Source organism: Caretta caretta, chromosome 4 (assembly GCF_965140235.1).
Source record: "Caretta caretta isolate rCarCar2 chromosome 4, rCarCar1.hap1, whole genome shotgun sequence".
In the NCBI taxonomy this organism is placed as follows: domain Eukaryota; kingdom Metazoa; phylum Chordata; order Testudines; family Cheloniidae; genus Caretta; species Caretta caretta.
The window spans coordinates 14178504-14204338 of record NC_134209.1 but is presented as its reverse complement, the minus strand read 5'-3'; the positions used below and the strand labels follow the sequence as shown (position 1 = coordinate 14204338).

At 43.6% G+C, this 25835-nt stretch overlaps 1 long non-coding RNA gene across 1 annotated transcript; it reads left to right on the top strand.

Moving 5' to 3' along the window:
- Nucleotides 1-8584: 8584 nt before the first annotated feature.
- LOC125635659 (uncharacterized) lies at nt 8585-9853 on the top strand. The gene is made up of 2 exons (XR_012667922.1): nt 8585-8622; nt 9210-9853. It is a non-coding gene; the product is annotated as an uncharacterized LOC125635659 (long non-coding RNA).
- The last annotated feature ends 15982 nt before the right edge of the window (nt 9854-25835 follow it).

Below are 25835 nucleotides of genomic sequence, written 5' to 3'. Positions count from 1 at the left end.
ATTTGGTTTTGTTTGTTTCTTTTTATTTCTTGTAGCTAAATAGTTTAATTAATACCTTTTCACACTATTAATAAAAAATAATGTTCTGGAGCTTTAGACCAATAATGCTGCCAGGCTAGCATTGACAAACAGCTGGAAGTGGACAATGCTACCTTCTAATTTTTTTCCTTGGTGAACAACACACATCAGTCTCTCAATTATTTGCAAACAGCTCTTAGCCCAGTAATTATAATGTCACTGACATCTGAGATTGAAACCATTATGCTGACAAGGTCATTAAAATTTGAGTGTATTCTTGAATAATCAATAGATGAGTGTTCAGAATAGTTTATTTTTTTTAAAGCATGCTCAGCAGAATTAAGATATTGAACATGTGCAACCTTAAATCTTCCTTAGACCATGTCTCTTTCCTTCCTCTTGACTAAATCTATTCTTCAATTAGCTGATGAGCTTTTGACTTTTCGCGTTGGCATTTATCTTTAACAACTGTTCCACCTGTGACCAGTTACTAGCACACTGCTTTCCCCCATCAAAGCAGATTAGCTGCTGCCTGTGTGGAGGGCTACCCAGAGAATACAAAGGAATGAATCATATGATTATGCATGGCATTTATAAGAGCCCTACTATGATATCTCCCTGTCTGTATCTGGCTGTTGTTTTCATAGAGTCATAGAATATCAGGGTTGGAAGAGACCTCAGGAGGTCATCTAGTCCAATCCCCTGCTCAAAGCAGAACCAACACCAACTAAATCATCCCAGCCAAGGTTTTGTCAAGCTGGGACTTAAAACCCTCTAAGGATGGAGATTCCATCACCTCCCTCGGTAACCCATTCCAGTGCTTCATCACCCTCCTAGTGAAATAGTGTTTCCTAATATCCACGCGGACCTCTCCCACTGCAACTTGAGACCATTGCTTCTTGTTCTGTCATCTGCCACTGCAACTTGAGACCATTGCTTCTTGTTCTGTCATCTGCCACCACTGTGAACAGCCTAGGTCCATTGTCTTTGGAACCCCCCTTCAGGTAGTTGAAGGCTGCTATCAAATCCCCCTTCACTCTTCTCTTCTGCAGACTAAATAACCCCAGTTCCCTCAGCCTCTCCTCATAAGTCATATGTCCCAGCCCCCTAATCATTTTTGTTGCCCTCCAATGGACTCTCTCCAATTTGTCCACATCCCCTTTGTAGTGGGGGGACCAAAACTTGACACAATACTATAGGTGTGGCCTCACCAGTGCAGAATAGAGGGGAATAATCACTTCCCTCGATCTGCTGGCCATGCTCCTACTAATACAGCCCAATATGCTATTGGCCTTCTTGGCAACAAGGGCACACTGCTGACTCATATCCAGCTTCTCATCCATTGTAATTTCTCTATGCCCATTAACAGTAGTATTTTACAATATGCAGTCATGTTAAACAAAATATGTCCATAAGAAAACCCAAGCTGTATATGCAGAGGAAATATCTATCCCTCAAAATGCCCACTTCTTTCTAACATTCTGGAGAAAGGGGAATCTATAGGCATGACCTGAAGACCAACAGACTCGGGCTCTGTCGGACCAGATGGGAAGGCATTTTAGAGCCAAAGCCCTGTCCCGAAAACCTCCTGTGTGCAGTCCCTTCTAGGACTAATCTTGGAGCTGCTGACTCCAGCATTCTTAGTCATCTGAGTTGCTGGGGTAAAGCCCTAAGAGAATTTGGGGCTGATAGTTATCTCACAGCAGCCTATCTCAGGAGTAAGGCCATTAGAGTCAGTAGTGCTACATGAGTTTCAAAAATGTGGGAGATCAGACTCAAACCTGTGGCAACTAATTATCATTATTTGTTTGTATTCCTATAGCACCTCGTGGTTCCGATGAGAATCAGGGCCCCATTGTGCTAGCTGCCGTGCAAACCCAGAATAAGACATGGTTATGGCCCAAGGGCCTCACAATCTATTTTAAATCAAGACATAACTAGCCAAAAGAAATCTGATGAGGTTCAATAAGGATAAGTGCAGGGTCCTGCACTTAGGATGGAAGAATCCAATGCACCGCTACAGACTAGGGACCGAATGGCTAGGCAGCAGTTCTGCGGAAAAGGACCTGGGGTGACAGTGGATGAGAAGCTGGATATGAGTCAGCAGTGTGCCCTTGTTGCCAAGAAGGCCAATGGCATTTTGGGATGTATAAGTAGGGGCATAGCGAGCAGATCGAGGGACGTGATCGTTCCCCTCTATTCGACATTGGTGAGGCCTCATCTGGAGTACTGTGTCCAGTTTTGGGCCCCACACTACAAGAAGGATGTGGATAAATTGGAGAGAGTCCAGCGAAGGGCAACAAAAATGATTAGGGGTCTAGAACACATGAGTTATGAGGAGAGGCTGAGGGAGCTGGGATTGTTTAGCCTGCAGAAGAGAAGAATGAGGGGGGATTTGATAGCTGCTTTCAACTACCTGAAAGGGGGTTCCAAAGAGGATGGCTCTAGACTGTTCTCAATGGTAGCAGATGACAGAACGAGGAGTAATGGTCTCAAGTTGCAGTGGGGGAGGTTTAGATTGGATATTAGGAAAAACTTTTTCCCTAAGAGGGTGGTGAAACACTGGAATGCGTTACCTAGGGAGGTGGTAGAATCTCCTTCCTTGGAGGTTTTTAAGGTCAGGCTTGACAAAGCCCTGGCTGGGATGATTTAACTGGGAATTGGTCCTGCTTCGAGCAGGGGGTTGGACTAGATGACCTTCAGGGGTCCCTTCCAACCCTGATATTCTATGATTCTATGATTCTATGAACTCACTGAGCCAGATCCTCAGCTTGTATAAATCAGGTAGCAGGAGAAAACCCAATTTTGCATCCTAAAATGGGATCCCAGTAATAATAATCCTCATTACAATGATAATTATATTTCATAAATTCATATAGCACCAGAAGTAGAGCTGGTTGGGAACTTTCCAACAAAAAGTTTTTCATTAGAAAACCAAACTTGTTCCTGAAAGTACCAAGTTTGACAAAACATCCGATGGGGGTGGGGGGTGGGGGGAATTTGTTAAAGTGTTGAGATTGTCAAAATGTCAAGATTGTCAACACTGTTGAAATGGGGAGTTTTGTTTTTTCGAATCAAAATTATTTTTCATTTTGAAATTTTAGTGAATTTACACCAAAAAATGTTTAAAAAACAATGGGTGAAATCAAAACATTTAAAAATGTTTGAAAGAAACATTTCAATTGACCTGAACAAAATTCTTTTTTCAGATTTTTGGGTCACAACAATTTTTGAGATTCAACTTTATGTCCCAATTTAGGGCAGGGAAAAAATTCAAAATGTCAGACTTTCCTGGGTCAGGGAAACCATTTCCCACCCAGTCCTAACCACAAGGAATGCAATTGGCTACCCGCACCATACAAAGAATAGAATGAGAGGAGGTAAGGAAGTCAGAAAATAGTTAGACGTATTTGGTGTCATCTTGAGAGCAGCTTTCTGTCTGGATTGAATGGGGAAAGGTGAACTGAGAGTCCAGTAAGCAGGAAGTGTCAGTAATCAAAGCATGAGTTAAAAAGAGCATTGTATTGACAGCATAGAGCCATGGTTGTGTCCCAGAACTACTGCAGAGGAAGGAAACATGGGGCCTTGGCAGTGAGCAAGAAAGCAGGAGCTGAGCTGAAGTGGACACCAGATTTATGAGTGTGGAGGGAGGGAAGGATGAAAGTGGTGCTGCCAGTGACTGAGAACAAGTGAAGAAGAGAGGACGGGCCAAATTTCCTGCTGATGCAAATAGGCACAGCTCTACTGACTTCAATAGAACACCAGATTTTGGCCCATTATGTTTGAGGTGGCAGGGCATATCCAGGAGGGGATGTTGGATAGATTAGGATATATCACAGATCTAGACAGAGTGGAGAAGCTTGCACTGGCTGAGCCTGGGCTATAATTCAGGGGATAAAAGTGAATTAGTTTCCAGTGTTATAAATCTGGTACCTTTCAGAAGCCCTACATTCACTTTAAAAAAGAGGAATTCCTGGGAAGAGGCCAAATGGCCACACTAGGGAAGGCCATGCCAGTGACAAGAACTGCGCTCGCAAATGCACGGCTGTCAGAAGACTTTGATCTGCTTCCCTTTGTCAGCCGCCAAGAGGTTAGAGGGCTCAGCAGAAATTAAATGCACCAGGATTAGTGCTGTGCAAAGTTTCATCTGTAAAGCTCTGTTAATTTGGAGGTCAGACACAGAAACCAAGACAGGCAGGGCTCTGTTTTCTTGGGCACATGCTCTAGCCTACTGCTGCTGGAAACAGCACATGTGCTGTCAGTCAAAATCATCATGAGATACAAGTGCACCTAGCCCTTCACCTTATTGTACGGGGCTCACAGACACCAAGCTTCATCTCTGGCCTCTTCAGAGAGGAGACTCCTTGCCCAGGAAAATCAACCCCTTGTTTGGTATAGGAGTGAAGAGCAGAATCCAGAGCCAGGATCCCAACACATGAGTGAAGGAGAGGAGAACTCCCAACCCAGCTCCTGTTGTAATAAGTTAGATGGAGTAAATGGGCCAAGAGCATCAAAGGGGTTAATATGATCCTCTTACTGTACACTGATAGTTTTAAACAAGGTTTGGGGTTTTGTAATATAGAGACTTTGGCCTGCTTAGTACCATAGCAAATCACCATTCAAAATCTTGTTAACCTTTTATTAAAGACTCCGAAACAGAAGGAAAAACAGTGAAAGCCTTTGAAATGTAAAGTATTAAGGAAGGCTTTCATTTTACCAACGCCCCTTGCCCCCTTCCCTTTAGCTGTAGAGTCGCGACACTCAGACTGTGGCTCGCAAGCCACAAGAGGGTCTTTAATGGATCTCTTTGCAGCACATGATATTAAACCGCTGTGTGATATAATTATTAACCCATCTCAGTTATTAACCAGTCAGGAGGCTTTTACTGTTATTAACCAATGAAGTTATCAACTTGCACTGAGTTATTAACTTATTTGCTGTCAGAATAACCTATAAACAGTATGAAAATATTTAGTATGGGAAATATTTTGTTTAAACTAAATATTTCCCATGCAGTTTTTCCCATACTAAATATTTTCATACTGTTTACCTATGAATAGTACTGTAGTAACTCAAACCCTGAATTCACATGACTGTGGCTTTTTGGGGGTTAATGTTGATCACTAAATTGGCTCCTGAACCACAGAGGTCTGAGTGTCACTGCTGTAGAGAGTATTTAGAAGGAAATCCCCTGTTTGCCAGTCTTTTAGAGGGTGTTAAAGAAGGCAATAGCAGTCTTTTGGGGGGAAAGCAAAAGTTAGTTGAGCTGGGCTGGGCTGTTGGTAAAGTCCAATCCCATTTCTTAAAGGACCTACCAGTTCAGCTGTCTCCCTGCCAGTAGCTGTCAGACAGCTCCATCCCCCACCCCAAGTCAAAGGGAGTGAGGGTGGAATAGCTCTCCCTTCATTACTTTGCTCAGCAGTTAGGCCTAACTTCTGACACACCAGTTTTGGGCCATTGACTTTTGGTCCTACATTCTCTTGTGTACCAGTTCTTGCAGAACCAGCAGACTCTTTTGTTTGGACTAACCCAGTCTTTCCCCCCTTCTTTTCATATCTTTTCCCATTAGCATTTATTGTTATGGATTATTATGACATTTTATGAACTTTCATTCGTTTCTTACAGTTGAGCTTACAATAAATGTAGTTTTGTAGGCCCAATTATCACAATATTTCCCTGCAACTAAATGCCATCCCCAAAGGTCTGAGCTACTTCCCTGTATTGTGTTGGCTTGCTCCCACCCTTTAAGGGTCTCTGTTTCCCTCATCCTCCATCTGGGAATGGCCATGCTGTGGCACATACTCTGGAACTGGGTTCCCTGGGCAGGCTAGATTTTCTTGCCTAAGCAGGTTTTTTGCTCTTTTGCTTTTCTTTTGTGCTGAGAAACTTTTCTCCAACCTGGCAATCTGTAATTAGATTTCCTAGCCATGCCTTTCCCACAGAAATCAGGGGAACAACCAGACCTGGGAAGGGCTGTTTTCCACTTTGCAAACGTTTTGTGCATTTGTAAATGAATTTTACTCGTTTGCAAAATACATGTGAAAGTTACCAAACTGACAGGTCAAATGTCATGAAGGAACGATGATTAAAAATGCAATTCCTTGACACCTTGAGCATTAGCTTTCTGGAGGAGAACACATGAGGAAAGACTAGTTTTAACTAATTCCTAAATAACACAGAAGAGCCGGCCAAGAAGTTACTATAGTTGAGCTGTTATGTAACCTTCACAACAAAAAATAAAAATAAAAATTACATTCAATAAAGTCAGTAGGAGATTTTTGCAGACTTCAATTGAACTAGGATTTCACCCAAGGTGTTTAGGGGAGGGTTCATATTAAAAGGTAGCATGAAGACATTGAACTTTATAAAGAAGAGTTATGAAAAAACAATTAAGGAACAGGCCAAAAAGTGCCTAAAGACAAAATGGATTCAATTAAATCTTTAGACCCTGCTTGGAGGGCTATGTAAGCACGCCAAATCAGTGAGTGAAGGTGCACATACCCAGACAAACAATATCCATAACAAACAATAAAGCAAGAAGGCAAAAATAACTCCAGCATGGTGAAATGGCAAGGTCCAAGCATCATTCAAACCATGTAGGCTGAGATCCAGCTCAAGTGAAACTTCCCCAGTTCAGGAACACATCCCTAGTCAGGAAAGCATTTAAGCACGTGTTTAACATTGAAGTCAATGAGACTTAAGCAAATGCTTAAAGTTAAGCATGTGCTTAGCTGCTTTCTTGGATCAAGGTAATAAACTATGGCATGTAAAAAGGAAAAAGGAAATTATCATAGACTAATGCTGTTAAGTCAGTATTTTCCCTCCCTCACTCCCCTACCTCCCTGCCCCCCAGCTGGAATACTCTGTTCCACCTTGATCACCCAATCTCAAAAAGAGCTCTCAGAAACAGAGGGGTTTTAGGGCTGGGCATGAACATTTTTAGGCCTATAGAAAGACTTCCCTATGGACATGGATTGAAAAACTTAAGACTAAACAGTTTAGAGAAGAGGGAATGAAGACTCCAAGTTACCCTTTCTTATAATACAAAACAAGTAGGCAATCACTTAAACTGATTTTATTATTTTAATGTAACAATTGTAGGGGCACTGCCAGCAAATCGAGGGACGTGACCGTTCCCCTCTATTCAACATTGGTGAGGCCTCATCTGGAGTACTGTGTCCAGTTTTGGGCCCCAGACTACAAGATGGAGTGGAAAAATTGGAAAGAGTCCAGCAGAGGGCAACAAAAATGATTAGGGGACTGGAACACATGACTTATGAGGAGAGGCTGAGGGAACTGGGATCGTTTAGTCTGCGGAAGAGAAGAATGAGGGGGGTTTTGATAGCTGCTTTCAACTACCTGAAAGAGGGTTCCAAAGAGGCTGGATCTAGACTTTTCTCAGTAGTAGCAGATGACAGAACAAGGAGTAATGGTCTCAAGTTGCAGTGGGGGAGGTTTAGGTTGGATATTAGGAAAAACTTTTTCACTAGGAGGGTGGTGAAACACTGGAATGAGTTACCTAGGGAGGTGGTAGAATCTCCTTCCTTAGAAGTTTTTAAGGTCAGGCTTGACAAAGTCCTGGCTGGGATGATTTAGTTGGGGATTGGTCCTGCTTTGAGCAGGGGGTTGGACTAGATGACCTCCTGAGGTCCCTTCCAACACTAAGCCCTGGTCTACACTAGGACTTTAGGTCGAATTTAGCAGCATTAAATCGATGTAAACCTGCACCCGTCCACACGATGAAGCCCTTTATTTCGACTTAAAGGGCTCTTAACATTGATTTCCTTACTCCACCCCTGACAAGTGGATTAGAGCTTAAATCAGCCTTGCCGGCTAGAATTTGGGGTACTGTGGACACAATTTGATGGTATTGGCCTCCGGGAGCTATCCCAGAGTGCTCCATTGTGACCACTCTGGACAGCACTCTCAACTCAGATGCACTGGCCAGGTAGACAGGAAAAGAACCGCGAACTTTTGAATCTCATTTCCTGTTTGGCCAGCGTGGCAAGCTGCAAGTGACCATGCAGAGCTCATCAGCAGAGGTGACCATGATGGAGTCCCAGAATCGCAAAAGAGCTCCAGCATGGACTGAACGGGAGGTACGGGATCTGATCGCTGTTTGGGGAGAGGAATCCGTGCTATCAGAACTCCGTTCCAGTTTTCAAAATGTTAAAACCTTTGTCAAAATCTCCCAGGGCGTGAAGGACAGAGGCCATAACAGGGACCCGAAGCAGTGCCGCGTGAAACTGAAGGAGCTGAGGCAAGCCTACCAGAAAACCAGAGAGGCAAACGGCCGCTCCGGGTCAGAGCCCCAAACATGCCGCTTCTATGATGAGCTGCATGTCATTTTAGGGGGTTCAGCCACCACTACCCCAGCCGTGTTGTTTGACTCCTTCAATGGAGATGGAGGCAATACAGAAGCAGGTTTTGGGGACGAAGAAGATGAGGAGGAGGAGGAGGCTGTAGATAGCTCACAGCAAGCAAGCGGAGAAACCGGTTTTCCCGACAGCCAGGAACTGTTTCTCACCCTGGATCTGGAGCCAGTACCCCCCGAACCCACCCAAGCCTGCCTCCTGGACCCAGCAGGCGGAGAAGGGACCTCCAGTGAGTGTACCTTTTAAAATACTATACATGGTTTAAAAGCAAGCATGTGAAAGGATTACTTTGCCCTGGCATTCGCGGTTCTCCTGGATGTACTCCCAAAGCCTTTGCAAAAGGTTTCTGGGGAGGGCAGCCTTATTGCGTCCTTCATGGTAGGACACTTTACCACTCCAGGCCAGTAACACGTACTCGGGAATCATTGTACAACAAAGCATTGCAGTGTATGTTTGCTGGCGTTCAAACAACATCCGTTCTTTATCTCTCTGTGTTATCCTCAGGAGAGTGAGATATCATTCATGGTCACCTGGTTGAAATAGAGTGCTTTTCTTCAGGGGACACTCAGAGGAGCCCATTCCTGCTGGACTGTTTGCCTGTGGCTAAAGAGAAATGTTCCCCGCTGTTAGCCACGGGGAGGGGGGAGAGTTGAGGGGGTAGCCACGCAGTGGGGGGAGGCAAAATGCGACCTTGTAACGAAAGCACATGTGCTATGTATGTAATGTTAACAGCAAGGTTTACCCTGAAAGAGTGTAGCCATTGTTTTATAAAATGTGTCTTTTTAAATACCGCTGTCCCTTTTTTTTCTCCACCAGCTGCATGTGTTTCAATGATCACAGGATCTTCTCCTTCCCAGAGGCTAGTGAAGCTTAGAAAGAAAAAAAAACGCACTCACGATGAAATGTTCTCCGAGCTCATGCTGTCCTCCCACACTGACAGAGCATAGACGAATGCGTGGAGGCAAACAATGTCAGAGTGCAGGAAAGCACAAAATGACCGGGAGGAGAGGTGGCGGGCTGAAGAGAGTAAGTGGCGGGCTGAAGACAGGGATGAAGCTCAAATGTGGCGGCAGCGTGATGAGAGGAGGCAGGATTCAATGCTGAGGCTGCTGGAGGACCAAACCAGTATGCTCCAGTGTATGGCTGAGCTGCAGCAAAGGCAGCTGGAGCACAGACTGCCACTACAGCCCCAGTGTAACCAACCGCCCTCCTCCCCAAGTTCCATAGCCTCCACACCCAGATGCCCAAGAACGCGGTAGGGGGGCCTCCAGCCAACCAGCCACTCCACCACAGAGGATTGCCCAAAAAAAAGAAGGCTGTCATTCAATAAATTTTAAAGTTGTAAACTTTTAAAGTGCTGTGTGGCATTTTCCTTCCCTCCTCCACCACCCCTCCTGGGCTACCTTGGTAGTCACCCCCCTATTTGTGTGATGAATGAATAAAGAATGCATGAATGTGAAGCTACAATGACTTTATTGCCTCTGCAAGCGGTGATCGAAGGGAGGAGGGGACGGTGGTTAGCTTACAGGGAAGTAGAGTGAACCAAGGGGCGGGGGGTTTCATCAAGGAGAAACAAACAGAACTGTCACACCGTAGCCTGGCCAGTCATGAAACTGGTTTTCAAAGCTTCTCTGATGCGCACCGCACCCTCCTGTGCTCTTCTAACCGCCCTGGTGTCTGGCTGCGCGTAACCAGCAGCCAGGCGATTTGCCTCAACCTCCCATCCCGCCATAAACGTCTCCCCCTTACTCTCACAGATATTGTGGAGCACACAGCAAGCAGTAATAACAGTGGGAATATTGGTTTCGCTGAGGTCTAAGCGAGTCAGTAAACTGCGCCAGCGCTCCTTTAAATGTCCAAATGCACATTCTACCACCATTCTGCACTTGCTCAGCCTGTAGTTGAACAGCTCCTGACTACTGTCCAGGCTGCCTGTGTAATGCTTCATGAGCCATGGCATTAAGGGGTAGGCTGGGTCCCCAAGGATAACTATAGGCATTTCAGCACCCCCAACAGTTATTTTCTGGTCTGGGAATAAAGTCCCTTCCTGCAGCTTTTGAAACAGACCAGAGTTCCTGAAGATGCGAGCGTCATGTACCTTTCCCGGCCATCCCACGTTGATGTTGGTGAAACGTCCCTTGTGATCCACCAGAGCTTGCAGCACTATCGAAAAGTATCCCTTGCGGTTTATGTACTTGGCGGCTTGGTGCTCCGGTGCCAAAATAGGGATATGGGTTCCATCTATGGCCCCACCACAGTTAGGGAATCCCATTGCAGCAAAGCCATCCACTATGACCTGCACATTTCCCAGGGTCACTACCCTTGATATCAGCAGATCTTTGATTGCGTGGGCTACTTGCATCACAGCAGCCCCAACAGTAGATTTGCCCTCTCCAAATTGATTCCCAACTGACCGGTAGCTGTCTGGCGTTGCAAGCTTCCACAGGGCTATCACCACTCGCTTCTCAACTGTGGGGGCTGCTCTCATCTTGGTATTCATGCGCCTCAGGGCAGGGGAAAGCAAGTCACAAAGTTCCACGGAAGTGCCCTTACGCATGCGAAAGTTTCGCAGCCACTGGGAATCGTCCCAGACCTGCAACACTATGCAGTCCCACCAGTCTGTGCTTGTTTCCCGAGCCCAGAATCGGCGTTCCACAGCATGAACCTGCCCCATTAGCACCATGATGCATGCATTGGCAGGGCCCATGCTTTCAGAGAAATCTGTGTCCATGTCCTGATCACTCACGTGACCATGCTGATGTCGCCTCCTCGCCCGGTATCGCTTTGCCAGGTTCTGGTGCTGCATATACTGCTGGATAATGCGTGTGGTGTTTAATGTGCTCCTAATTGCCAAAGTGAGCTGAGCGGCCTCCATGCTTGCCTTGGTATGGCGTCCGCACAGAAAAAAAGCGCGGAATGATTGTCTGCCGTTGCTCTGACAGAGGGAGGGGCGACTGACGACACGGCTTACAGGGTTGGCTTCAGGGAGCTAAAATCAACAAAGGGGATGTCTTTACATCAAGGAGTATTTCAGGCAGGACTTCACGGAGGGTTCCAATAAGAAATGGTGCACCTAAGTTATTGTTCTTATTGGAACAAGGAAGTTAGCCTGGCCTCTGATTGATACATGGCTAGATTTACCTCGCTGCACCTTCTCTGTGAGTGACTGCAGTGTGACCTAGAGGAATGAGTCCCCTAGACAGAGGAGGAGGCAAATGAGTACAAAACAAATCTGGTCTATTTCTTGTTTTGATCCACTCCATCTATCTTTTACATCTTTGGCTGGCAGCAGACGGTGCAGAAGGACTGCATGCCATCCACATCTCATGGCTGCTCGGCAGAAGATGGTACAGTACGACTGCTAGCCATCCTCATCTCTTGCCTGCCTGGCAGAAGATGGTACAATACGACTGCTAGCCATCCTCATCTCTTGCCTGCCCGGCAGAAGATGGTACAGTACGACTGCTAGCAATCCGTATTGCCTGCCAGCTCACCATAAGACGGTTCAATAGGACTGACTGCAGGACTAAAGAGAATGACCTGGTCAAGTCATTCCAAATTTAGTCCCTGCGCCCATGTCTGCCCAGGCGCTCCCAGCCGACGTGGCCAGGAGCACCTCGGACATGACGATGACGGCTACCAGTCGTATTATACCGTCTGCTGCCACAAGGCAAGGGGTTGCTGCTACTGTGTAGCAATGCCGTACCGCGTCTGCCAGCACCCAGGAGACATAGGGTGACGGTTACCTGAGCGGGCTCCATGCTTGCCGTGGTATGGCGTCTGCACAGGTAACTCAGGAAAAAAGGCGCGAAACAATTGTCTGCCCTTGCTTTCACGGAGGGAGGGAGGGAAGGGGGGCCTGACAATATGTATCCAGAACCACCCGCGACAATGTTTTAGCCCCATCAGGCATTGGGATCTCAACCCAGAATTCCAATGGGCAGCGGAGACTGCGGGAACTGTGGGATAGCTATCCACAGTGCAATGCTCCAGAAGTCGACTCTAGCCTCGGTACTGTGGAAGCACTCCGCCGAGTTAATGCACTTAATGCACTTAGAGCATTTTCTGTGGGGACACACACACTCGAATATATAAAACCGATTTCTAAAAAACCGACTTCTATAAATTCAACCTTATTCCGTAGTGTAGACATACCCTGATATTCTATGATTCTGTGATTACCTTGTGGACCTCATTCCTGGATAATACCATTGAGGCCAACAGTTTAATAGGCTTGGACACTTATATTGCTAATGAGAATATCCACAATGACAGCAGATATGATAAAAGACAGTAAAGAATATAAACCCTCATGCTTCAGAGTATGAGCCAACCACAAACTGCCTGGATTGAGGAAGAAACTTCCCTTATAGTCAGGTTATTCCATAATTTTCGCTGAAGGCATCTCCTTCAGAAGCAGCCAGGACTGATCACTTTAAGTGACAAGATACGGATGTAGATAAACCACTGCTCTGACCCACTGTGGTATTTCTTATGTTCTTATATTCATCTCACACCTTCACACGACACCAGGTTCAGCCAGGCCTAGAAACAGAATTTGCTGTGTCTCAGGAAAACTTTTCACTGGCAACCTCAAAATTTTCATCAAACCTCAAAATAAGCCATTTGTTTGACTTCAAATGTGTCTGATGGTAGGTGAGAGGTGTTGCCAAGAATTCTGCAACACTCCACACCTGAAGAACCTTTACACTGTACCATGGATATGAACAACATTTGGTAACTGAATCCTGAGTTTCGGCTTAACCCTGTGGATATGGATGAAAACACACACCACTGAGTTTTGCCCAGGGCCTGACCAAAGAAGCCCCATTATACAGGAGAAATCTCTGCGAACAGTGATCCCCTTTTGGTAAGAGTTGCAACCATGGTGATCATGCACTGAGTCTGTGGGCAGGTCTACACTATGGGGCTAAGTTGGCCTAAGTTATGCAAAGCTGGAGTTGACTTACCTTAGGTTGACTTATTGCTGTGTCTACACTGCACTGGGCTGATGGGAGAAACTCTCCCATTGACTTATCATAGAATCGTAGAATATCAGGGTAGGAAGGGACCTCAGGAGGTCATCTAGTCCAACTCCCTGCTTAAAGCAGGAGCAATCCCCAACTAAATCATCCCAGCCAGGGATTTGTCAAGCCTGACCTTAAAAATATCTAAGGAAGGAGATTCCACCACCTCCCTAGGTAATGCATTCCATTGTTTCACCACCCTCCTAGTGAAAAAGTTTTTCCTAATATCCAACCTAAACCTCCCCCACTGCAACTTGAGACCATTACTTCTTGTTCTGTCATCAGCTACCACTGAGAACAGTCCAGCTCCATCCTCTTTGGAACCCCTTTTCAGGTAGTTGAAAGCAGCTATCAAATGCCCCCTCATTCTTCTCTTCTGCAGACTAAACAATCCCAGTTCCCTCAGCCTCTCTTCATAAGTCATGTGTTCCAGTCCCCTAATCATTTTTGTTGCCGTCCCCTGGACTCTTTCCAATTTTTCCACATCCTTGTTGTAGTGTGGGGACTTATCTTATTCTTCTCATTCTGGTGGAGTACCAGAGTCGACAGGAGAGTGATTGGCGATTGATTTGTTGGATCTTCACTAGACCCTCTAAATCGACCCCCAGTGGATCGATCGCCGCAGGTCGATTCCCCCAGTAAGTGGAGAAAGGCCCTGAGAACCCAGAGACTAAAGAAGAGCTCTCATGGACTGTGCATGCAGTAACTTTTATTGAATTATAACAGATTTAGTACTTGGATTTCTTCATAAATTGGTTTTATAATCTAAATGTGATGGCTTTGTATTCCTCCATTCATGCAGATATTATTAGTTACAATGCTGCAGCTGTAGAGACCCCAACTGGGAAAAGGGCCCCATTGTGTTGTACCAAAACACTCTAAAATACAGAATCTGCCCAAAGAGCTTGCAATCTAATGAGACACGACAAACTACTTGAGTATTGAGTATTTGTTACCCATCTCCCCCTCCAGCCACCCTGACAAACTGGGTTGTCTCATTCAGCTGTGTTATCTAGTCTCCCAGACTGCAAGTTCTGTGGGGCAGGGATGGTCATTTGTTATACATGTAAAATATCCATGCAAAATGGGGTCCTGACCTGGGTATTCGCATAAGATGTTACCACAGTATGAATACTAAATAATAACAGACAAAGGGGAAATGAAGGCACAGAGATATACACAAGGTCATGGGAAGAACTAGGAACACAATGCAGGGCTCCTGAACTCCAGAGCAATGTCCTTTCTATTAGACCACACTGCCTCTTTTTGAAATGACTAATTCTTCAAGTTTTCCCCTGCTCTCAAATTAGCTGCAGAGAATTGGAACCATGCTGCTGTATTTAGCATTCTGTTTCCAACTGAAGTATAAAAGTAATCTGTGAAGGCTATTCATCGGCTCATCCTCGTGACAGACATTGATAGAAATTGAAGGGAACTTGTAACTATGATTACTTTTTTGTCTTGTCTGAATCATCATCATCACCACAAGTAATAGCTTGGAAAATAGTTCAGCTTGCTTGTCCGTAATGAGCAGCGTTCAATAGTCTCTTTGTCTTGAGATTCTTTTATGTCAAATGCAAGTTTGTCAGTCATGTGGGAGATGCGCTTGGAATGCTGCACAGAGCCAAGAATATGGAGATGGTAATAGAAGGTTCTGCATGTTACTGTAAAATATAAGTTGTTTCCATTGTTGTACAAAGAAGGGGACACATCTAGGCTGAATCTATCAGAAGATCTTTCAGCTAATGTCATGTGCATAAGGCTCGCAAACACTTGGGCTAGGTCTGCACTGGTGTACGTTAACACAGCTCTGTTGACTTCAATGGCATTTTACTGGTGTACAACAACTGAGAATCTGGCCTGATGAACTCAAATGCTCTGGGTGCATCTGCTGACTTCACTTACAGCTCATTCTGCACAACAGATTTAGCCTCTTTTCAGAGCCACAATAACCACTCCTGCACAATAGCAGTGCAGCCCCCCTGCCTTTTCCCCTCCACCCCTGCATTCAACATGGCTTGCTCACATTTTCTTCAAACTCACTTCTAGAGAAGTGGTGTTCATAGGAGATTAGTGGCTAGACCTCCTCCAGTGAATGTCAGATCTGACACCAGCCCCTGGCCGTAAGGTTTCCTTGTAGCAGGGTGATAACAATTACTTTTCTATTAAACATGTATGCTGCAGAGAGAGAGCAGAGCTGTGTCTACTCCAACCTTCTCTGGATAGTTTGTTGATTGTTCATGGAGGGTAACACTCTCCAGAAACAATGCAGGAGGGGGTCAGGGTTCTGGGCTGGTGGTGCAGGCTCTTGGTGTAGCTTGGGATGAGGGGTATGGTGCAGGAAGGGGCTCTGGGTTTGGGGGGCTCAGGGCTGGGTTAGGGGATTGGGGCACGGGGTTGGGGCACGGGCTTACCTCGGTCATCTTCCAGTCAGCGACTGAGCAGGAGTGCTAAGGCAGGCTTCCTGCCTGTCCTGGCACCACGGAGCACGCTGCACCCCAAAAGCAGCCTCAGCAGGTCCATCTCCTAGGCAGAGGTGTGCAAGCGGCTCCATGCAGCTCTCGCCCCCACCCCCAGCTCCCATTAACTGGTTTCCAGCCAATGGGAGTGTGGAGCCGCTGCTTGGGGTGGGGGCAGTGCGTGGAGCCCCATGCCCCCCCCCACCTAGGAGACAGACCTGCTGCTGGCCACTTTCGGGGTGCAGCGTGGTGTCAGAATAGGTAGGGACTAGCCTGCCTTAGCCGGGCAGCACTGGGACTGGGACAATGAGACTTTTAATGGCCCAGTTGGTGGTGCTGACCAGAGCTGCCACGACCCAGTGCCTTACATTCAGCGACCTAGTACTGGGTCGCAACCCGCAGTGTGAAAACCACTGCTCCAGCCGACATACTATGAAATAATGTAAAAATAAGAAAAAAATAAAAATAATAAAATTAAGTATCTAAAATACAAAACAAACTTTTCTAAAGCTGACTTTTTTCAGGAATTCTGATCTGTGGGAAATTTCAAAAATATTTGGTTTTATTCTGATTATACCAAAAACAAATCTCAAAATGTCAAAAATTCCCACATACTGGAAATTCTGAGTTTTGACCAGCTCTAATGGTTGTAGCTGTATTGTTTGAATTTCTTATGGTAAGAACTGTTAAGCATTATGTAAACATAGCAATGGGACCTGCCCCTTTGAGAACGTGGTGGGGCACTTGGTGTATTGTGTGTCACAGTAGGGTTGGCTGGGTGCTTTCCATCAATATTTTTTCAGTGGAAAATGCAGTTTCTGAAAAATGAAAATTCTTCATCTGAGAAAACAAAACAAAGTGTTTCATTTTATGTCAGGTCAGCATTAATCTCTATGTCCACCTAAGTCCCCTGACCATGGTGCATCATGGGAGATATAGTCCAGCCAGAGACATCAGGAGTTAGACCTTTCTGTTGCAATGAACAGACTTCTTAAGACACATGAAGAAAAGTCTCTTCAAAACCAAACAATGCGAGTCTGTGTTCATGGGTGCATCCCAGCTGCAGCTTAGCATCTTCAGAACAAAGGAAGAGGCAAAATACCAATAATCTCTCTGGATAATGGTAGGAACAAAATATTATATTTATGAATCAAAAATCAGGGCTATAGAGTGACTGTACTGTAGCCTCCAGAACCTATGGAAAAATAATCCTGAAAGCCAGCTGAAAGGGACACACTAATTATGTAAAGGGTAGCTACATACAGTAGGCCAGCAACTCCAGAGAAAGCCACTCCAGCAACAAAACAATTATTCTTTCTTCTCACCCTCATCCCTACATGCACACAAACCGGGGTAGGAGGTGTTGTTGACAGACTACATTGGTCTGCATAAGTTTCTTTGTTTTCATTGTGTCCATCCCTTTGCTGTCTCAGTGCTTGAAAGCTGAACTGCTCCTTATTGCCTTTTGTTGTCTCTACCCTCGGAGAGAAGCACTTATTAGTATTGTATAAGTTCAGGTGTCCTGGAAGACTGCGGGGAGGGGGGCAGTCTGCCCATAGCAAGAGCAAAATAAAAAAGGAAAGTTTCAGTTCATAGATCCTCTGTTCTGAAAACCATGCTACAGATGCACTGATCTCCTTATGAAACCATGAGAGCAAGCGCAGCTGCTCCTGTCAGCACAAAAGCTGTCAGGTTCAAACAGGTTCCGTGTGTGTGCAAAGCATGAGAATTGTCTTTCACTCTCAAGGACAACCCTAGAGCATGTCCATTTGTTTCTACTGATGCACAACAACCGTATCAACATAAATTGTTTATTATTATTATTTTATTACTTCTTTTTGTTATGTGTGTGCAGTGCTTAACACAATGGGACCCTGATTCCTGATAGAGGAATATTGACAAAATGTACATGTTCTTTACATAACAAATGCTAGAAGTCTAAAGCTGTCACTTAGCACCCCAAACTGGAACCCATATGGGTATCATTAAACAGCTACAACCCATACTCGATGGGGACCACATTCTGAAAGAAATCTTCTCTGAACCCCCTCTTCCGTCCTTCAAAACAACCCTCCAAGCTCATCATGAGAAGCAAGCTCCCCACAGACCAGGACACACCAACTCAAAGCAGCACCGGACTCTGCCAGAATAAAAGATGCCAAACCTGTAGATATATCTCCACTACTGTGATAATCAACACCCCCCACAACAAACCTTTCAAGATCCATGGGTCCTATACATGCCTATCACAACATGTGGTGTACCTTATCCGGGGCACTAAATGCCCCAATAACAACTATGTAGGTGAAACCAGACAATCACCACACTCTCGAATGAACTCACATAGAAAAATGATAAAAGACAACACTGCCATATCACCCATGGGTGAACACTTTTTCAGAAAGTGATCATGGGTGACTTCTCAGTCCTCGTCCTCAAAGGAAACCTGCACAACTCCTTCAAAAGATGAGCCTGGGAACATACATTCATAATTCTGCTAGACGCCAAAAATCATGGACTGAATAGAGACTCTGGATTATTACAACAATCTATAACCCACTAACCACCTTCCATCATCCCCCCCTGCCCTGCTTCCCCCTCCCTTTCGCCCCTATGACTGGAGAGTTATTAATGGGCCACTTGAAATATGTGTCAACTACTTATGCTAAACAATCTGTTCTGCCTTGTAGTTAGCTGTGACCCTCTGAGTACCTTTCCCAGACCTGAAGAATAGCTCTGTGTGAGCTCAAAAGCTTCTCTCTCTCATCAACAAAAGTTGGTCCAATAAAAGATATAACCTCACCCACCGTGTCTCTCTAGAAGTCTAAATACTAAGATGGGTGAACTATAGTGCCTTGCATTAAATGAAAATATTGATATAATAGTCAACAGAAAAACTTGGTGGAATGAGGATAATCAATGGGACATGGTAATACCTGGGGTACAAAATACATAGCAATGACAGATTAGGTTGCGTTGGCGGGTGGGTGGTTCTATAATGTGAAAGCACAGAGTCTAATAAAGTAAAAAATCTTAAATGTGTCAACCTGGTCCATAGAATCCGTATGGATAGAAATTCCATGATTAAACAATAAGAGTTTAGCAATAGGAATATACTGCAACCACCGGACCAGGATGGTGACAATGATTGTGAAATGCTCAGGAAGATTACAGAGGCCGCAAAGGCGGAAAACACAATAATAATGGGGGATTTCAACTGTCCTCATATTGACTGGGTACATGTTACCTCAGCACAGGATGCAGAGACAACATTTCTAGACAACATTAATGGCTGCTTCTTGGAGAAGGTTGTCCTGGAACCCACAGGGGGAGAGGCAATCCTGGATTTAGTCCTAAGTGGAGCACAGGATCTGGTCCAGGAGGTAATTATAGCTGAACCACTCAGTAATAGCAACCATAATGTAATTAAATTTAACATCCTTGTAGGGAGGAAAAATGCCAAAGAAACCCAGCACAGTAGCATTTAACTTCAAAAAGAGGAACTGCACAAAAATGAGGTAGCTAGTTAAATGGAAATTAAAAGGAACAGTCACAAGGGTGTAATGCCTTTAAGCTGCTAGGAAACTATTTAAAAACACCATAATACAGTCTCAGATTAAATGCATATCCCATCTAAAAACAGTAAGAAGTCAAAAATATGCCAACATGGCTAAACAGCAGACTAAGAGAGGTAGTTAGAGGCTAAAAAGTTATCCTTTAAAAATTTAAAGTCAAATCCTAGTTAGGAAAATAGAAAGGAGCATAAACTCTAGCAAGTCAAGTGTAAAAGTATAATAAGGTAGGTCAAGAATTAATGTGAAGAGCAACTTGCTAAAGACACAAAAACTAACAACATTTTTAAGTACACCAGGAGCAAGAATTCTGCCAAACAATCAGGAATACAAGACCATTATGGAGAAGCTAACTGAATTCTTTGCATTGGTCTTCACTGCAGAGGATGTGAGGGAGATTCCCACATCTGAGCTATTCTTTTTAGGTGACAAATCTGGGGAACTGTCCCAGATTGAGGTGTCAGTAGAGGAGGTTTTGGAACAAATTGAAAAATTAAACACTAATACATCAACCGGATCAAATGGCATTCACCCAAGAGTTTTGGAGGAACTCAGATATGAAATTGCAGAACTACTATTTGTGATATGTAATCTATTGCATAAATCAGCCTCTGTACCAGGTGATTGGAGGGTAGCTAATGTAACACCAATTTTTCAAAAAGGCTCCAGAGGCAACCCTGGCAATTACAGGTAAGTCTAACTTCAGTATCGGCCAAACTGGTTGAAACGATAGTAAAGAACAGAATTATCAGACACATAAATGAACACAATGTACTGGGGAAGAGTCAACGCGGTTTTTGAGGAGGTCAACAAAAATGTGAACAATGGCGATCCAGTTGATATAGGGTACTTGGATTTCCAGAAAGCCTTGGAAAAGATGCCACACCAAAGGCTCTTAAGCATTATAAGCAGCCATGTGATAAGAGGGAAGGTCCTCTCATGGATCAGTAACTCGTTAAAAGACAGAATACAAAGGGTAGGACTAAATTATCAGTTTTCACAATTTACAGAGGTAAAGAGTGGGTTTCCCCCAAGAATTTGTATTGGGACCATTGCTGTTCAACATGTTCATAAATTATCTTGAAAAAGGGGTGAACAGTGATGTAGCAATACTATACAGGGCAGAGTGCCCCAAGGGTCAGTCCTGGGGCCGGTTTTGTTCAATATCTCCACTAATGATCTGGAGGATGGCGTGGATTGCACCCTCAGCAAGTTTGCAGATGACACTAAACTGGAAGGAGTGGTAGATATGCTGGAGTGTAGGGATAGGATACAAAAAGACCTAGACAAATTAGAGGATTGGGCCACAAGAAATCTGATGAGGTTCAACAAGGACAAGTGCAGAGTCCTGCACTTAGGACGGAAGAATCCCATGCACTGCTACAGACTAGGGACTGAATGGCTAGACAGCAGTTCTGCAGAAAACAACCTAGGGATTACAGTGGATGAGAAGTTGGATCTGAGTCAACAGTGTGCCCTTGTTGACAAGAAGGCCAATGGCATTTTGGGCTGTATAATTAGGGGCACTGCCAGCAGATCGAGGGACGTGATCATTCCCCTCTATTCGACATTGGTGAGGCCTCATCTGGAGTACTGTGTCCAGTTTTGGGCCCCACACTACAAGAAGGATGTGGAAAAATTGGAAAGCATCCAGCGGAGGGCAACAAAAATGATTAGGGGACTGGAGCACATGACTTATGAGGAGAGGCTGAGGGATTCGGGATTATGTAGTCTGCAGAAGAGAAGAATGAGGGGGGATATGAAGAGGGGTTCCAAAGAGGATGGAGTTAGACTGTTCTCAGTGGTAGCTGATGACAGAACAAGGAGTAATGGTCTCAAGTTGCAGTGGGGGAGGTTTAGGTTGGATATTAGGAAAAATGTTTTCACGAGGAGGGTGGTGAAGCACTGGAATGCATTACCGAAGGAAGTGGTAGAATCTCCTTCCTTAGAGGTTTTTAAGGTCAGCCTTGAGAAAGCCCTGGCTGGGATGATTTAGTTGGGGATTGGTCCTGCTTTGAGCAGGGGGTTGGACTAGATGAACTCCTGAGGTCCCTTCCAACCCTGATATTCTATGATTCTATACTAAATTAATAAATTACTCTGGGGGGAACCCCACTCTTTACCTCTGTAAATTCTGAAAACTGATGACATAAGCTGTCATGGGCTAAAACTCACTTCATCAGATGCAAAATCATGGGTTTTAGCCCACGAAAGCTTATGCCCAAATAAATGTCATAGTCTCTAAGGTGCCACAAGTACTCCTCGGTTTTTTTGCTGATACAGACTAACACGGCTACCACTCTGAAACCTCTCAAGATAGTTAAGTTCAAAGCAGACTTCGAAGAGTTACAAAGGGATCTCACAAAACTGGATGACCAGGCAACAAAATGAGAAATGAAATTCTATGTTGATAAGTGCAAAGTAGTTTACAGTGGAAAAAATAATCCTAACTATCGATACAAATGGGGTCTAAATTAGCTGTTACCACTCAAGAAAGAAATTTTGGAGTTCTCATGAATAGTTTTCTGAAAATATTTGCTAGATGTGCAGCAACAGTCAAAAAAATTAACAGAATGTTAGGAACCATTCAGAAAGGGATAGATAATAAAACAGAAAATATCATAATGCCACTATATAAATCCATGGTACTCCCACATCTTGAATACAGGTTGCAGTTCTGGTCATCCCACTTCATAAAAGATACATTCATATTGGAAAATGTACAAAGAAAAGACACAAAAAATGAGTAGGACTATGCAACAGCTTCCATATGAGAAGAGATGAAAAGACTTGGACTGTTCAGCTTAGAAAAGAGACGAGCAAGGTGGGGTATGACAGAGCTCTATAAAATCATGACTGGTGTGGAGACAGTGAATAAGGAAGTGTTATTTACCGCTTCACATAACACAAGAACCAGAGGTCACCCAATGAAATTAATAGGCAGCAGGTTTAAAACAAACAAAAGGAAGTACTTCTTCATACAACACACAATCAACCTGTGGAACTTGTTGCCATAAGATGCTGTGAACACCAAAAGTATAAGTGGGTTCAAAAAAGAATTCGATACAGTCATGGAGGATAGGTCCATCAATGGCTACGAGCCAAGATGGTCAAATATAAAACCACAAAATCCACATGTCCGTAAATGTCCAACTGAAAGAAGTTGGCACTGGATGATGAGGAATGGATCACTGTTCATTCTGTTTGAATCATCTGGCACAGGCCACAGTCAGAAGGCAGGATATTGGGCTAGATCATTGGTCTGGCCCACTGTTGCTGTTCTTTTGGCTAATCATTTTTCATTGAAAAATGCTGATTTGTCAAAATCAAAATTGTTTATGAACAGGAATCTGTTGGATGAATTTCCTGTTTAAAAATAAATGTTGAAAATAATGAAATTGTTGAAACATTTCATTTTGACATTTTCTAAATTTTTGTTTTCCTGGCTCAAAACCACCTTTTTGTTTTTAAAATTAAGCTAACTATACAGAAAAATATTTTAAGATAGTCAAAAATTAAAATGAAACATTGCAAAATTATCAAAACAAAATATTTAAATCACTCCAAAATGGAGAAAATCTTCATGTTCCCATACTTTCAGGATTTTGATTTCTTTTCCCGATTCAAGACTCGAACAATTTCTAACTCAAATATTCACAGAACAGGAAAACTGTCTCTTGCCCAGCTCTAGCCTCTAGGAGTAAAACATCATCATCACCATCACCACCACCACCTTGTATCAAAAACTCACCCTTCCACAGTGAAGAACAACAACAATTGAAATGTTTGGAATAGACTCTATAAAAATCAAAACTAATAATAATAAAGCCATCCAAATGATCATGGAACTATTAGTTCTTTAGCAACCACATATACATACAAATATATTTCAATACATACAAAATAAACATCTGTCCCTTTACTTATCTAAAATGCAGATGTCTACCTGAGCCATGTCATTGTAAAGTTTCTGATGTTTAGTTTGAAGGGTTTGAAAGGGGTTGGTTTCAACCAATAATTTATATCCTTGCTTCTTTCTTTTCTCTTCGGCTGCTTTGGTTTAGTGCATGCTTTATTGCTGGAATTTTATCAATCCCTGATCATTACACTAAATGATCCTCTTCTGGTCACACACCTAGATTTTTGGATTCCCTTCTTCCATAGGTTAGAAGGCAATATTGAATGCTAAAAGATCATTGACCAGATACAGAGGTGCATGGCCCATATTATTTGTTTCTACATATCTGAAGCAATAGCATCACTTTACTTTTTCTGAGCAATTTATTCTTCTAACCTATGTTTTTGGCTTAGACAAGCTCCTATTTTATATTTCTAAGGTAAATAAAAGTGGTTTCCCATCCTCCATTGACAAATCTGAGTGGCAAATATGGACAAGTGTCACTTCAGATTTTGATGGGGATAAAAATACTGTGTAAGACAAGCCCCCTATGAATTGTTATCCCTCATACTAAATTATTTATATATTGTGAAGTGTGAATCTATACTACAAGTTATTTACAGATGTAAGAAGGAGGGTGGATAGATATACGTGTTTGACGATACTTCATAGCAATACTGATAATAGGATAGATAAACTGCTTTGCTATCTTAGCTATAAATTAGCCTAGGAATTACTATCTTTATTAATTATACAGTGGTAACGTCCAGAGGCCCTAATCGTCAATAAGGCACCATAATGTTAAATGCTGTGCAAACACATAGTCCCTGATCTCAATAGTTTCTATTGATATTTAACCCTATGTCACCATGGTGTGTATCTGTCTCTCTGGCCATGTCTACACTGCTCTGCAGATCAGACTGTGGGGGAGTGAATAGCAGTGCTCCCCAAAGTCCTCTTCAAACAGGACTATTTTAATGTGTACTGGGACCCTTTTAGCTCCCACAGCATCCACTCAGCACTTTGGTGCATGCTATTATTTGCACCCCTTTAGTCTGAACTGTGGGCAGTGTAGACAGGCCTTCTCTCTCCATTTAGATATTTATACCAGAGTCATCAGTGGGACATCTGAGTGCTGTTTAGTGCTTGTTTTTAATATCATATCAAATATTGCCAGTTGTCTGCTATACCCCTCATAATGCCTTGCTAGTAGAGTTCTGATTTTGTATTAGTTACTCTAAAGCAGTGGTTCTCAACCAGCGGTACACGTACCCTTGGGGGTAGCAGAGCTCTTCCAGGGGGTACATCAGCTCATCTAGATATTTGCCTAATTTTACAACAGGCTACCTAAAAACCACTAGCAAAGTCAGTACAAACTAAAATTTCATACAGACAATGACTTGTTTGTACTGCTCTATAGACTATACACTGAAATGTAAGTACAGAATTTATATTCCAGTTGATTTATTTTATAATATTTTATAATTATATGGTTAAAAGGAGAAAGTCAGCAATGTTTTAGGAACAGTGTGCTGTGAAACAGTTGTATTTTTATGTCTGATTTTGTAAGCAAGTGGGTTATTAAGTGAGGTGAAACTTGTGGGTAGGCAAGAAAAATCAGACTCCTGAAAGGAGGATAGTCGTCTGGAAAGGTTGAGAGCCACTGCTTTAAAGGGCTTTACCGTCTAGGAATAGAGTGATACGATAAACACTTCCAGGTTTCATTCCCATAACATGATAATAGAGGCAGCCTACATTTTTTTTTGAATGATGAATATCAAAGACAGTCTATTAAAATGTGTTTTAATTCATGCAGATGTACATGCCTAAAATCAGCATACACAGAGTGATAAGAATTGTGGGGCCTGCATGATAAAAATCATCCATATTCAAAGAATCCCAGAAATATAAAAGCTGTGCATGTCTTAAGAGAGCAAACAACACTTCAAAATGGAGAGGAAACACAGGGCTGTCCTGGAATGTCAGAGGTTGTGCGGCACAACAGTCCTGCAGGCCGTCAGGTTCAGATAAGCAATGGGAATCAGGGAAAACAACATGACAAATACATCTGCTCCCCCAACCCCCTTTCATTCTTTCACTACTTATAATGACACGGCTTAGATGGGTGGCAAACATAGCTGGGTTTTGGCTTAGTTAAAAAGGATGTAGGAAGATATTTGAATGTGGGCTCCTAATTATTCAGGGAGTGAGTAGAGGAAATTTCTGCCAGTTGCAGTGTTCTCAGATAATCGATTTCTGACTAAATATTCTGCTGTCCCTCTGCCCCTTCCCCCCCCCCCCACCTACACCCAAAGAAAGAGAATGATCTAATCTTTATGATGGATTAATTAGAACTCCCAGCTGATAGTCTTTTAGATACTGTAGGTATAAGTTTCTTTGTTGCTGACATGATGGAGAAGCTTCCTGGGGAATATGAGGGATCCCTTTTGATCAGGTGAGCCACAAGTGGTACCACAGCAAACCCA